The following is a 14,879-nucleotide window of genomic DNA, read 5'->3' as shown; positions in this document are numbered from 1 at the left end:
TATTTTTTCCTCCTTACCTTTTAAAAATCATAACCCTTTCAATTTTCCACCTAAAAATCCATATGATGGCTTATTTTGGCGCCACCAATTCTACTTTGTACTTACATCAGTCATTTTACCCAAAAATCTACGGTGACACCAAAAAAAAAATCACTGTGCGACAAAATTGAAAAAAACAAAACAAAATGCCATTTTGTAACTTTTGGGGGCTTCATTAAGGAGTTAAAATCAACTGGTGCCAGAAAGTTAAACAGATTTGTACATTACTTCTATTTAAAAAAAATCTTAATCCTTTCAATACTTATCAGCTGCTGTATGCTCCACAGGAAATTGCACAATTCTTTCCAGTCTGACCACAGTGCTCTCTGCTGCCACCTCTGTCCATGTCAGGAACTGTCCAGAGCAGGAGCAAATCCTCATAGCGAACCTCTCCTGCTCCGGACAGTTCCTGACATGGACAGAGGTGTCAGCAGAGAGCACTGTGGTCAGACTGGAAAGAATTGTGCAACTTTCTGTGGAGCATACAGCAGCTGATAAGTACTGGAAGGATTAAGATTTTTAAACAGAAGTAATTTACAAATCTGTTTAACTTTCTGGCACCAATTGATTTAAAAATTTTTTTTTTCCAGTGGAGTACCCCTTTAAGGTCTGCATATTAACTACAGGAGAAGACATGTCCTGGTCACCTGGAAGTGTCACCTTTTACTTCATGTAAATATTGACAATACAAATGTTTCTGTTTACGGTAAAATGTATGATATCAGTTCTACAATGTATCAAAACTGAACTCAACAACTGTGATCTAAAACCACCTAAACCTGTGGTCTCCAAACTGGATCTTCCAGCTATTGCAAAACTACAACTCCCAGCGTGCCCAGACAGCCAACAGCTGTCTGGATATGCTGAGAGTTGTAGTCATGCAACAGCTGGAGGCACCATGGTTTTAAAACACTGGCCAAAGGCTGTCTGAGTATGCTGGGAAATGTCGTTTTGCATCAGCTGGAGGCACACTGATTGGAAAACACTGGCCAAAGGCTGTCTGGGTATGCTGGGAGTTGTAGTTTTGCAACAGCTGGAGGCACCCTGGTTGGGAAATACTAGTATAAAGGCAAGCTTATCCAGAATGCAGCTCAGCAGAGCAAGTTGTGTGAAGACCCTGAACAAGCAGGATATTCTGGGAGATTTCAGCTCTGAAGCACTGGAGAATAAAACAAGCAGCTGTTGACTATAAATCTTATTTCCAGGTCGTTCTTGCAGGAGGATTTGTTCTTAGAATTTGCAGACTTTGTGACTTTCTTTGTGTACTTGCTTCCTGGCCCATACACGATTCCGTGTTTCTTTTTGCAGGCTGGCAGGAGTTTTTCTTTCCTCCAACAAACATGAACTTTGCCATTACACGTGCAAAGCAACTTGACCCCTTAACTTCCCAAACCTGCCCTCTTGTTGATTTCTGTCAGTCCCAGGAGGACTTTTAGTTTACTAAATGAAAACAAGATGTAGGGGGTGCAGGGTGGAGGGGTACTGCTGGGGTAACACTAAGTGCCGCAACACGACGGGCTCCGGGGGGATTCAGGCTTTGCAGCTCTTGTGTAGGTTTATATGTTCTGTGGTTGTCAGTGATCGCTGCCAAAAATGTCAAGTACGCAACAAGGGGTGACTTCTCACCCGCCAGCTTAATGGTTGAAGAGAAATTACACTGACCCGAAGGCAAGTATGTTAAAGGGGTACTCCACCCCTAGACATCTAATCCCCTATCCTAAGGATAGGGGATAAGATGTTTGATCGCGGGGGTCCCTCCGCTGGGGTCCCCCGTGATCTCGGCTGCGGCACCCCAGACATCCGGTGCATGGACCAAACTTCGCTCAGTGCCGGATGACTGGCGATGCAGGGCGGAGACTCGTGATGTCACGGCAATTCCCCCTCAATGCAAGTGTATGGGAAGAGGCTGTCACACCTCCTCCCATAGACTCGCATTGAGGGGGCGTGGTCATGACATCACGACCCCTGCCGCCGACACCCAGCATTCTAAACTAAAATGTTCCCAACGATGGGGCAACGGAGTACCCCTTTGAAGGAGTACTCTGGGATATGAAAACGTATCTCTTATCCAAAGGATAGGATGTAAGTTTTAGATTGTGGGGGGTCCGAGCACTGGAACCCCTGTAATCTCCCATACGGGGCCCCGGCAGTCAGCAGGAAAAGGGCTTGTTCGACCACCGCACGAATCGGTAGCTGACACGCATCCTCAGTGAAACCCTATGGGAGAGCCGGAGCGCTGCATTCGCCAATCTCGAGCTCTGCCATAGAGTTGCATAGAGGGGACGTGTTGGCCGCCGCTTCGTGCAGTGGTCGACACGCACTATTTGGTCGGAGAGCTGGGCTCATATGGGAGATCACAGGGGATCCCCCCTCCCCCAGGGTTTTAAACTTAGTTTTCATACCCTGGAGTGCCGGATGCGCCTAAAAATCGCATCTGCAGAAGTGAGAGCGCCTCAGCCAATCCATACTTAGCCTCAAATAGCAAAGTAGAAGGGTATATTTTAGCACCAGAGTTTAGTAACCTTTGTGTGGTGTTCTTCTTTATCCAGTTTTAGCCCATTTATCCTCCAACCAACAACTTCAAAATAACAGAAATCATAGATTCCGTCTGCTCAGAGCGGCAAAAAAAAGTTTACGGTGACCCTTGACCTCTGGCTCGCTCCTGACGCATTAAATCCTTCTAGTATTCGGGAAGTTATAGAATAAAAGTGAAACCTTCCCTAATGTGACAAGAATTACAAGGAGTTTCTTATTTCACGGGCATAAGAACAACACCGCCATCAATCACCACGAACACCAGCGCCACACAATTCATTACACAACACCGAAAATCGTCTGACATATCGATGAATATACTGGGGACAGATGACAGAATAATGGGCGGCTCAAGAATATATCTATTATAATACTGCCTCCTATATACAAGAATATAACTACTATAATACTGCTCCTATATACAAGAATATAACTACTATAATACTGCTCCTATAAACAAGAATATAACTACTATAATACTGCTCCTATATACAAGAATATAACTACTATAATACTGCTCCTATATACAAGAATATAACTACTATAATACTGCTCCTATAAACAAGAATATAACTACTATAATACTGCTCCTATATACAAGAATATAACTACTATAATACTGCTCCTATATACAAGAATATAACTATCATAATACTGCCTCTATATACAAGAATATAACTACTATAATACTGCTCCTATATACAAGAATATAACTACTATAATACTGCTCCTATTTACAAGAATATAACTACTATAATACTGCTCCTATATACAAGAATATAACTGCTATAATACTGCTCCTATTTACAAGAATATAACTACTATAATACTGCCTCCTATATACAAGAATATACCCATTATAATACTGCCTCCTATATACAAGAATATAACTACTATAATACTGCCCCTATATACAAGAATATAACTACTATAATACTGCCCCTATATACAAGAATATAACTACTATAATACTGCCCCTATATACAAGAATATAACTACTATAATACTGCTCCTATATATACAGGAATATAACTACTATAATACTGCTCCTATATACAAGAATATATCTACTATAATACTGCTCCTATATACAATAATATAACTACTATAATACTGCTCCTATATAGAAGAATATAACTACTATAATACTGCTCGTATATATACAGGAATATAACTACTATAATACTGCTCCTATATACAAGAATATATCTACTATAATACTGCTCCTATATACAATAATATAACTACTATAATACTGCTCCTATATACAAGAATATAACTACTATAATACTACTCCTATATACAAGAATATAACTACTATAATTGTAATAAAGAGAGGAGCACCAGGCACTGTCTACTCGACTGTAAGTCAGATTATCCTGTCCGGACTATCCGGGGTATGTGACCTGCTGTACTTGGTGCTATGGGGAGCGTCTACGTCTATAAAGGACAACGTCTTTCATACAATGGCAAGTAGAAATGAAGGCAGACGGACGACTCACCCAGGTAGCAAAAATATCTTCTTTTATTCAAGGCTTGCAGCTTAAGATAACAGCAGGTTCAGGGGGGTCTGTCAGCAGGAACGCAGGGCTGTGGAGTGCAACGACCGTATCGCTTCGGACTGAAGCTTCTTCCGGCCTCCAACAGGTGTTCTACGTCCTGCTGTGATTTAAAACCAGGTATGTGCGGAAGGGGGGAGGGGCCTTCACCTAGACAAAAAATCACCTTCGTGCTTACATAATGTTAAAAACATTCTTAGCGAATTTACAAAAATGGGCTGAATTCTGCCCTATCGTTAAGTCCCGCTGGTCCGAGGGCTCCAGTTCTAAGTATCCAGCGGGTTTCCATTTGTATAAGAATATTTTCTCTATCTCCTCCTTCTTTCGGGGGAGGAATGCGCTGGATCCCAAAGAACTTTAGAGCCCTGGGATCATTATCATGCTCTTCCTTCATATGTTTCATTAGTTTTGGGACTCCTTTCCCTGATTTCAGAGAGTAAATGTGTTCTCTGTATCTAGTAGACAATTGCCTTTTCGTTTTTCCGATATAAAATCGGGCACAGGGACACATTAACCCATACACTACATGTGTACTTTTACATGTTGTTACGCCGAGCGCTCCGGGTCCCCGCTCCTCCCCGGAACGCTCGCTACTGCAGCGCTCCGGTCAGATCCACTGACCCGGTGCGCTGCGATACCGCCTCCAGCCGGGATGCGATTCGCGATGCGGGTGGCGCCCGCTCGCGATGCGCACCCCGGCTCCCGTACCTGACTCGCTCTCCGTCGGTCCTGTCCCGGCGCGCGCGGCCCCGCTCCCTAGGGCGCGCGCGCGCCGGGTCTCTGCGATTTAAAGGGCCACTGCGCCGCTGATTGGCGCAGTGGTTCTAATTAGTGTGTTCACCTGTGCACTCCCTATTTATACCTCACTTCCCCTGCACTCCCTCGCCGGATCTTGTTGCCATTGTGCCAGTGAAAGCGTTTCCTTGTGTGTTCCTAGCCTGTGTTCCAGACCTCCTGCCGTTGCCCCTGACTACGATCCTTGCTGCCTGCCCTGACCTTCTGCTACGTCCGACCTTGCTTCTGTCTACTCCCTTGTACCGCGCCTATCTTCAGCAGTCAGAGAGGTTGAGCCGTTGCTAGTGGATACGACCTGGTCACTACCGCCGCAGCAAGACCATCCCGCTTTGCGGCGGGCTCTGGTGAAAACCAGTAGTGACTTAGAACCGGTCCACTAGCACGGTCCACGCCAATCCCTCTCTGGCACAGAGGATCCACCTCCTGCCAGCCGGCATCGTGACAGTAGATCCGGCCATGGATCCCGCTGAAGTTCCTCTGCCAGTTGTCGCCGACCTCACCACGGTGGTCGCCCAGCAGTCACAACAGATAGCGCAACAAGGCCACCAGCTGTCTCAACTGACCGTGATGCTACAGCAGCTACTACCACAGCTTCAGCAATCATCTCCTCCGCCAGCTCCTGCACCTCCTCCGCAGCGAGTGGCCGCTTCAGGCCTACGACTATCCTTGCCGGATAAATTTGATGGGGACTCTAAGTTTTGCCGTGGCTTTCTTTCCCAATGTTCCCTGCACTTGGAGATGATGTCGGACCAGTTTCCTACTGAAAGGTCTAATGTGGCTTTCGTAGTCAGCCTTCTGTCTGGAAAAGCTCTGTCATGGGCCACACCGCTCTGGGACCGCAATGACCCCGTCACTGCCTCTGTACACTCCTTCTTCTCGGAAATTCGAAGTGTCTTTGAGGAACCTGCCCGAGCCTCTTCTGCTGAGACTGCCCTGTTGAACCTGGTCCAGGGTAATTCTTCCGTTGGCGAGTACGCCGTACAATTCCGTACTCTTGCTTCAGAACTATCCTGGAATAATGAGGCCCTCTGCGCGACCTTTAAAAAAGGCCTATCCAGCAACATTAAAGATGTTCTGGCCGCACGAGAAATCCCTGCTAACCTACATGAACTCATTCATCTAGCCACTCGCATTGACATGCGTTTTTCCGAAAGGCGTCAGGAGCTCCGCCAGGATATGGACTTTGTTCGCACGAGGCGTTTTTTTTCCCCGGCTCCTCTCTCCTCTGGTCCCCTGCAATCCGTTCCTGTGCCTCCCTCCGTGGAGGCTATGCAGGTCGACCGGTCTCGCCTGACACCTCAAGAGAGGACACGACGCCGCATGGAGAATCTCTGCCTGTACTGTGCCGGTACCGAACACTTCCTGAAGGATTGTCCTATCCGTCCTCCCCGCCTGGAAAGACGTACGCTGACTCCGCACAAAGGTGAGACAGTCCTTGATGTCAACTCTGCTTCTCCACGTCTTACTGTGCCTGTGCGGATATCTGCCTCTACCTTCTCCTTCTCTACTATGGCCTTCTTGGATTCCGGATCTGCAGGAAATTTTATTTTGGCCTCTCTCGTCAACAGGTTCAACATCCCGGTGACCAGTCTCGCCAGACCCCTCTACATCAATTGTGTTAACAATGAAAGATTGGACTGTACCATACGTTTCCGCACGGAGCCCCTCCTAATGTGCATCGGACCTCATCACGAGAAAATTGAGTTTTTGGTCCTCCCCAATTGCACTTCCGAAATTCTCCTTGGACTACCCTGGCTTCAACACCATTCCCCAACCCTGGATTGGTCCACTGGGGAGATCAAGAGTTGGGGCCCCTCTTGTTCCAAGGACTGCCTTAAACCGGTTCCCAGTACTCCTTACCGTGACTTTGTGGTTCCCCCTGTAACCGGTCTCCCTAAGGCCTATATGGACTTTGCGGATGTTTTTTGTAAAAAAACAAGCTGAGACTCTACCTCCTCACAGGCCTTATGACTGTCCTATTGACCTCCTCCCGGGCACTACTCCACCCCGGGGCAGAATTTATCCTCTCTCTGCCTCAGAGACTCTTGCTATGTCTGAGTACATCCCGGAAAATTTAAAAAAGGGCTTTATCCGCAAATCCTCCTCTCCTGCCGGAGCCGGATTTTTCTTTGTGTCCAAAAAAGATGGCTCCCTACGTCCTTGCATTGACTACCGCGGTCTTAATAAAATCACGGTAAAGAACCGCTACCCCCTACCTCTCATCTCTGAACTCTTTGATCGCCTCCAAGGTGCCCACATCTTTATCAAACTGGACTTAAGAGGTGCTTATAATCTCATCCGCATCAGAGAGGGGGATGAATGGAAAACGGCATTTAACACTAGAGATGGACACTTTGAGTATCTGGTCATGCCCTTTGGCCTGTGCAACGCCCCTGCCGTCTTCCAAGACTTTGTTAATGAAATTTTTCGTGATCTCTTATATTCCTGTGTTGTTGTATATCTGGACGATATCCTGATTTTTTCTGCCAATCTAGAAGAACACCGCCAGCATGTCCGTATGGTTCTTCAGAGACTTCGTGACAATCAACTTTATGCCAAAATGGAGAAATGTCTGTTTGAATGCCAATCTCTTCCTTTCCTAGGATACTTGGTCTCTGGCCAGGGACTACAAATGGATCCAGACAAACTCTCTGCCGTCTTAGATTGGCCACGCCCCTCCGGACTCCGTGCTATCCAACGTTTTTTGGGGTTCGCCAATTATTACAGACAATTTATTCCACATTTTTCCACCATTGTGGCTCCTATCGTGGCTTTAACCAAAAAGAATGCCAATCCTAAGTCCTGGCCTCCTCAAGCGGAAGACGCCTTTAAACAGCTCAAGTCTGCCTTTTCTTCGGCTCCCGTGCTCTCCAGACCTGACCCATCTAAACCTTTCCTATTGGAGGTTGATGCCTCCTCAGTAGGAGCTGGAGCGGTCCTTCTACAAAAAAATTCTCCCGGGCATGCTGTTACTTGTGGTTTTTTTTCTAGGACCTTCACTCCGGCGGAGAGGAACTACTCCATCGGGGATCGAGAGCTTCTAGCCATTAAATTAGCACTTGAGGAATGGAGGCATCTGCTGGAGGGATCAAGATTTCCAGTTATTATTTACACCGATCACAAGAACCTCTCCTATCTCCAGTCTGCCCAACGGCTGAATCCTCGCCAGGCCAGGTGGTCTCTGTTCTTTGCCCGATTTAATTTTGAAATTCACTTTCGGCCTGCCGATAAGAACATTAGGGCCGATGCTCTCTCTCGTTCCTCGGATGCCTCGGAAGTAGAGCTCTCTCCGCAACACATCATTCCTCCTGACTGCCTGATCTCTACTTCTCCAGCCTCCATCAGGCAAACTCCTCCAGGGAAGACCTTCGTTTCTCCACGCCAACGCCTCGGAATCCTCAAATGGGGTCACTCCTCCCATCTCGCAGGTCATGCGGGCATCAAGAAATCCGTGCAACTCATCTCTCGTTTCTATTGGTGGCCGACTCTGGAGACGGATGTCGTGGATTTTGTGCGAGCCTGCACTGTCTGTGCCCGGGATAAGACTCCTTGCCAGAAGCCCGCTGGTCTTCTTCATCCTCTGCCTGTCCCCGAACAGCCTTGGTCTCTGATTGGTATGGACTTTATTACAGACTTACCCCCATCCCGTGGCAACACTGTTGTTTGGGTGGTCGTTGATCGATTCTCCAAAATGGCACATTTCATCCCTCTTCCTGGTCTTCCTTCAGCGCCTCAGTTGGCAAAACAATTTTTTGTACACATTTTTCGTCTTCACGGGTTGCCCACGCAGATCGTCTCGGATAGAGGCGTCCAATTCGTGTCAAAATTCTGGAGGGCTCTCTGTAAACAACTCAAGATTAAATTAAACTTTTCTTCTGCATATCATCCTCAATCCAATGGGCAAGTAGAAAGAATTAACCAGGTCTTGGGTGATTATTTACGGCATTTTGTTTCCTCCCGCCAGGATGACTGGGCAGATCTTCTACCATGGGCCGAATTCTCGTATAACTTCAGAGTCTCTGAATCTTCCTCCAAATCCCCATTTTTCGTGGTGTACGGCCGTCACCCTCTTCCCCCCCTCCCTACTCCCTTGCCCTCTGGTTTGCCCGCTGTGGATGAAATATCTCGTGATCTTTCCACCATATGGAAAGAGACCCAAAATTCTCTCTTACAGGCTTCATCACGCATGAAGAAGTTTGCTGATAAAAAAAGAAGAGCTCCCCCCATTTTTTCTCCTGGAGACAAGGTATGGCTCTCCGCTAAATATGTCCGCTTCCGTGTCCCTAGCTACAAATTGGGACCACGCTATCTTGGTCCTTTCAAAATTTTGTGCCAGATTAATCCTGTCTCTTACAAACTTCTTCTTCCTCCTTCTCTTCGTATTCCTAATGCCTTTCACGTTTCTCTTCTTAAACCACTCATCATCAACCGTTTCTCTCCCAAACTTGTTTCTCCCACTCCTGTTTCCGGCTCCTCGGACATCTTCTCCGTAAAGGAGATACTGGCCTCCAAGAAGGTCAGAGGGAAAACTTTTTTTTTAGTCGATTGGGAGGGTTGTGGTCCTGAAGAGAAATCCTGGGAACCTGAGGACAATATCCTAGACAAAAGTCTGCTCCTCAGGTTCTCAGGCTCTAAGAAGAGGGGGAGACCCAAGGGGGGGGTACTGTTATGCCGAGCGCTCCGGGTCCCCGCTCCTCCCCGGAGCGCTCGCTACACTCTCGCTACTGCAGCGCTCCGGTCAGATCCACTGACCCGGTGCGCTGCGATACCGCCTCCAGTCGGGATGCGATTCGCGATGCGGGTGGCGCCCGCTCGCGATGCGCACCCCGGCTCCCGTACCTGACTCGCTCTCCGTCGGTCCTGTCCCGGCGCGCGCGGCCCCGCTCCCTAGGGCGCGCGCGCGCCGGGTCTCTGCGATTTAAAGGCCACTGCGCCGCTGATTGGCGCAGTGGTTCTAATTAGTGTGTTCACCTGTGCACTCCCTATTTATACCTCACTTCCCCTGCACTCCCTCGCCGGATCTTGTTGCCATTGTGCCAGTGAAAGCGTTTCCTTGTGTGTTCCTAGCCTGTGTTCCAGACCTCCTGCCGTTGCCCCTGACTACGATCCTTGCTGCCTGCCCCGACCTTCTGCTACGTCCGACCTTGCTTCTGTCTACTCCCTTGTACCGCGCCTATCTTCAGCAGTCAGAGAGGTTGAGCCGTTGCTAGTGGATATGACCTGGTCACTACCGCCGCAGCAAGACCATCCCGCTTTGCGGCGGGCTCTGGTGAAAACCAGTAGTGACTTAGAACCGGTCCACTAGCACGGTCCACGCCAATCCCTCTCTGGCACAGAGGATCCACCTCCTGCCAGCCGGCATCGTGACACATGTTATGACTTCTCTGACAGTTATATCTCTTCCTCCTAGGTTTACAAAATTCACTTTCATATTCTGAGAGCAGTGTCAAAACAGGTAAAACCAACCACTTTATTAATTTTGTATGTGAAGCTCTCCACTTCGTATTAACTAATAATACGTTTAAATATGATTCCCAGTGGTACCAACAATGTACTGGTACCGCGATGGGGACTCCGGTTTCCTGCACATTTGCAACCCTTTTTTTAGCTGCATTTGAAGACCAATATATTTTCTCTGATAACAATCCCTACCTGCAATACGTGCGCTTTTTCAAGCGTTACGTAGATGACATTATAATAGTGTGGAGTGACACAGAAGGAAAATTTCATGAATTTGTGAAATACTTAAATGATGTTAATTCCTATAATATGTTTTTCACAGCAGTATATGGCAACAAAAGTTTAGAATTCCTAGATACAGAAATAAATATTGAAGGCAACATGATATCAGTGACAGGCTTTAGAAAGAAAATAGCAAGAAACACTTTACTCCATTTTAAAAGCTCCCACCCTCACCATGTAAAAAAGGGTCTGCCATATAGCCAATTTATTCGGCTAAAACGTATTAACACACATGAAAATAAATACGAAATACAGGCAGAAGAATTAAAAGAAAGGCTGAGAAAAAGAGGATATCCTGAAAAACTCATACAGCAAGCCTATGAGAAGGCAAATAAAAAGAAAAGAGAAGATCTGTTAGTCAACAAACAAAAAACATCTAATACGCAAGATATAGGAAACAAAAGATTCCCCTTCTCATTCGCTAATACTCCTATAAATAACATAATTACTAAAGCTATACACAACAATTGGAAAATATTAGAACAAGATGAAGACCTGAAAATAGTAGCCAAAAATAAACCTTTAATAACATTCAGAAAAAACAGCACAATCAGAGATAATATTAAAAAAATTAAAAAACGCAAAGAAACCGCAGAGAAAGATAGAAAAGATTGGCTGACCAGTTCCCTTCCCCCAGGCAATTACGCCTGTGGTCAATGTTCACACTGCTCTCAGAATATGAAAGTGAATTTTGTAAACCTAGGAGGAAGAGATATCACTGTCAGAGAAGTCATAACATGTAAAAGTACACATGTAGTGTATGGGTTAATGTGTCCCTGTGCCCGATTTTATATCGGAAAAACGAAAAGGCAATTGTCTACCAGATACAGAGAACACATTTACTCTCTGAAGTCAGGGAAAGGAGTCCCAAAACTAATGAAACATATGAAGGAAGAGCATGATAATGATCCCAGGGCTCTAAAGTTCTTTGGGATCCAGCGCATCCCTCCCCCGAAAGAAGGAGGAAATAGAGAAAATATTCTTATACAAATGGAAACCCGCTGGATACTTAGAACTGGAGCCCTCGGACCAGCGGGACTTAACGATAGGGCAGAATTCAGCCCATTTTTGTAAATTCGCTAAGAATGTTTTTAACATTATGTAAGCACGAAGGTGATTTTTTGTCTAGGTGAAGGCCCCTCCCCCCTTCCGCACATACCTGGTTTTAAATCACAGCAGGACGTAGAACACCTGTTGGAGGCCGGAAGAAGCTTCAGTCCGAAGCGATACGGTCGTTGCACTCCACAGCCCTGCGTTCCTGCTGACAGACCCCCCTGAACCTGCTGTTATCTTAAGCTGCAAGCCTTGAATAAAAGAAGATATTTTTGCTACCTGGGTGAGTCGTCCGTCTGCCTTCATTTCTACTTGCCATTGTATAACTACTATAATACTGCTCCTATATATACAGGAATATAACTACTATAATACTGCTCCTATATACAAGAATATATCTACTATAATACTGCCTCCTATATACAAGAATATAACTACTATAATACTGCCCCTATATACAAGAATATAACTACTATAATACTGCCTCCTATATACAAGAATATAACTACAATAATACTGCTCCTATATACAAGAACATAACTACTATAATACTGCTCCTATATACAAGAATATATACAAGAATATAACTACTATAATACTGCCCCTATATACAAGAATATAACTACTATAATACTACTCTTATATACAAGAATATAACTACTATAATACTGCTCCTATATACAAGAATATAACTACTATAATACTGCTCCTATATACAAGAATATAACTACTATAATACTGCTCCTATATACAAAAATATAACTACTATAATACTGCTCCTATATACAAGAATATAACTACTATAATACTGCTCCTATATGCAAGAATATAACTACTATAATAGTGCTCCTATATACAAGAATATAACTACTATAATACTGCTCCTATATACAAGAATATATCTACTATAATACTGCCTTCTATATACAAGAATATAACTACTATAATACCGCTCCTATATACAAGAATATAACTACTATAATATCGCCCCTATATACAAGAATATAACTACTATAATACCGCTCCTATATACAAGAATATAACTACTATAATACTGCCTTCTATATACAAGAATATAACTACTATAATACTGCTTCTATATACAAGAATATAACTACTATAATACTGCTCCTATATACAAGAATATAACTACTATAATACTGTCTCCTATATACAAGAATATAACTACTATAATACTGCTTCTATATACAAGAATATAACTACTATAATACTGCTCCTATAAACAAGAATATAACTACTATAATACTGCTCCTATATACAAGAATATATCTACTATAATACTGCTCCTATATACAAGAATATAACTACAATAATACTGCTCCTATAAACAAGAATATAACTACTATAATACTGCTCCTATATACAAGAATATATCTACTATAATACTGCATCCTATATACAAGAATATAACTACTTGTTACGCCTAGCGCTCCGGGTCCCCGCTCCTCCCCGGAGCGCTCACGGCGTCTTTCTCCCTGCAGCGCCACGGTCAGTCCCGCTGACCGGGAGCGCTGTACTGTCATGGCCGTCGGGGATGCGATTCGCACAGTGGGACGCGCCCGCTCGCGAATCGCATCCCAGGTCACTTACCCGTCCCGGTCCCCTGCTGTCTTGTGCTGGCGCGCGCGGCTCCGCTCTCTAGGGCGCGCGCGCGCCAGCTCTCTGAGACTTAAAGGGCCAGTGCACCAATGATTGGTGCCTGGCCCAATTAGCTTAATTGGCTTCCACCTGCTCCCTGGCTATATCTGATCTCCTCCCTTGCACTCCCTTGCCGGATCTTGTTGCCTTGTGCCAGTGAAAGCGTTTAGTGTGTCCAAGCCTGTGTACCTGAACTTCTGCTATCCATCCTGACTACGAACCTTGCCGCCTGCCCCCGACCTTCTGCTACGTCTGACCTTGCCTCTGCCTAGTCCTTCTGTCCCACGCCTTCTCAGCAGTCAGCGAGGTTGAGCCGTTGCTAGTGGATACGACCTGGTTGCTACTGCCGCAGCAAGACCATCCCGCTTTGCGGCGGGCTCTGGTGAAAACCAGTAGCCTCTTAGAACCGGTCCACTAGCACGGTCCACGCCAATCCCTCGCTGACACAGCGGATCCACAACCCGTAAGCCGAATCGTGACACTACTATAATACTGCTCTTATATACAAGAATATAACTACTATAATACTGCTCCTATATACAAGAATATATCTACTATAATACTGCTCCTATATACAAGAATATAACTACTATAATACTGCTACTATATACAAGAATATAACTACTATAATACTGCTCCTATATACAAGAATATAACTACTATAATACTGCTCCTATATACAAGAATATAACTACTATAATACTGCCCCTATTTACAAGAATATAACTACTATAACACTGCCCCTATATACAGGAATATAACTACTATAATACTGCCTCCTATATATACAAGAATATAACTACTATAATACTGCCTCATATATACAAGAATATAACTACTATAATACTGCTCCTATATACAAGAATATAACTACTATAATACTGCCTCCTATATACAAGAATATAACTACTATAATACTGCCTCCTATATACAAGAATATAACTACTATAATACTGCTCCCTATATACAAGAATATAACTACTATAATACTGCCCCCTGTATACAAGAATATAACTACTATAATACTGCTCCTATATACAAGAATATAACTACTATAATACTGCCTCCTATATACAAGAATATAACTACTATAATACTGCTCCCTATATACAAGAATATAACTACTATAATACTGCCCCCTGTATACAAGAATATAACTACTATAATACTGCTCCTATATACAAGAATATAACTACTATAATACTGCCTCCTAGCTGAGAGGTTGTGTGTGTGTAGCTCTCCTGATGTCTGGAGAAAGCCCAGGGAGGGGCCACCCTGGGTGGGGAAGCTCCCCAAGCAAGGCCCAGGCTTCTCGGCCTATTCTGGGAATTAATCCCCAGACACCACAAACCATGGATGAAAATCCTAAAGTTTCTATGGATGTGAGAAATGTTCAGAATGTTGTCAGTTCTGGTGCAGCAAGAAGCACAGATGAAAAGAAAGCTGTGGAACTAAAGAAGGAATCATCAAGTAAGGTAATGGCTGCAGGTACAATCC

The sequence above is a fragment of the Hyla sarda genome, chromosome 7, assembly GCF_029499605.1.
Source record: "Hyla sarda isolate aHylSar1 chromosome 7, aHylSar1.hap1, whole genome shotgun sequence".
Taxonomy (NCBI): Eukaryota; Metazoa; Chordata; class Amphibia; order Anura; family Hylidae; genus Hyla; species Hyla sarda.
Note: the sequence above shows the minus strand (reverse complement) of the source record.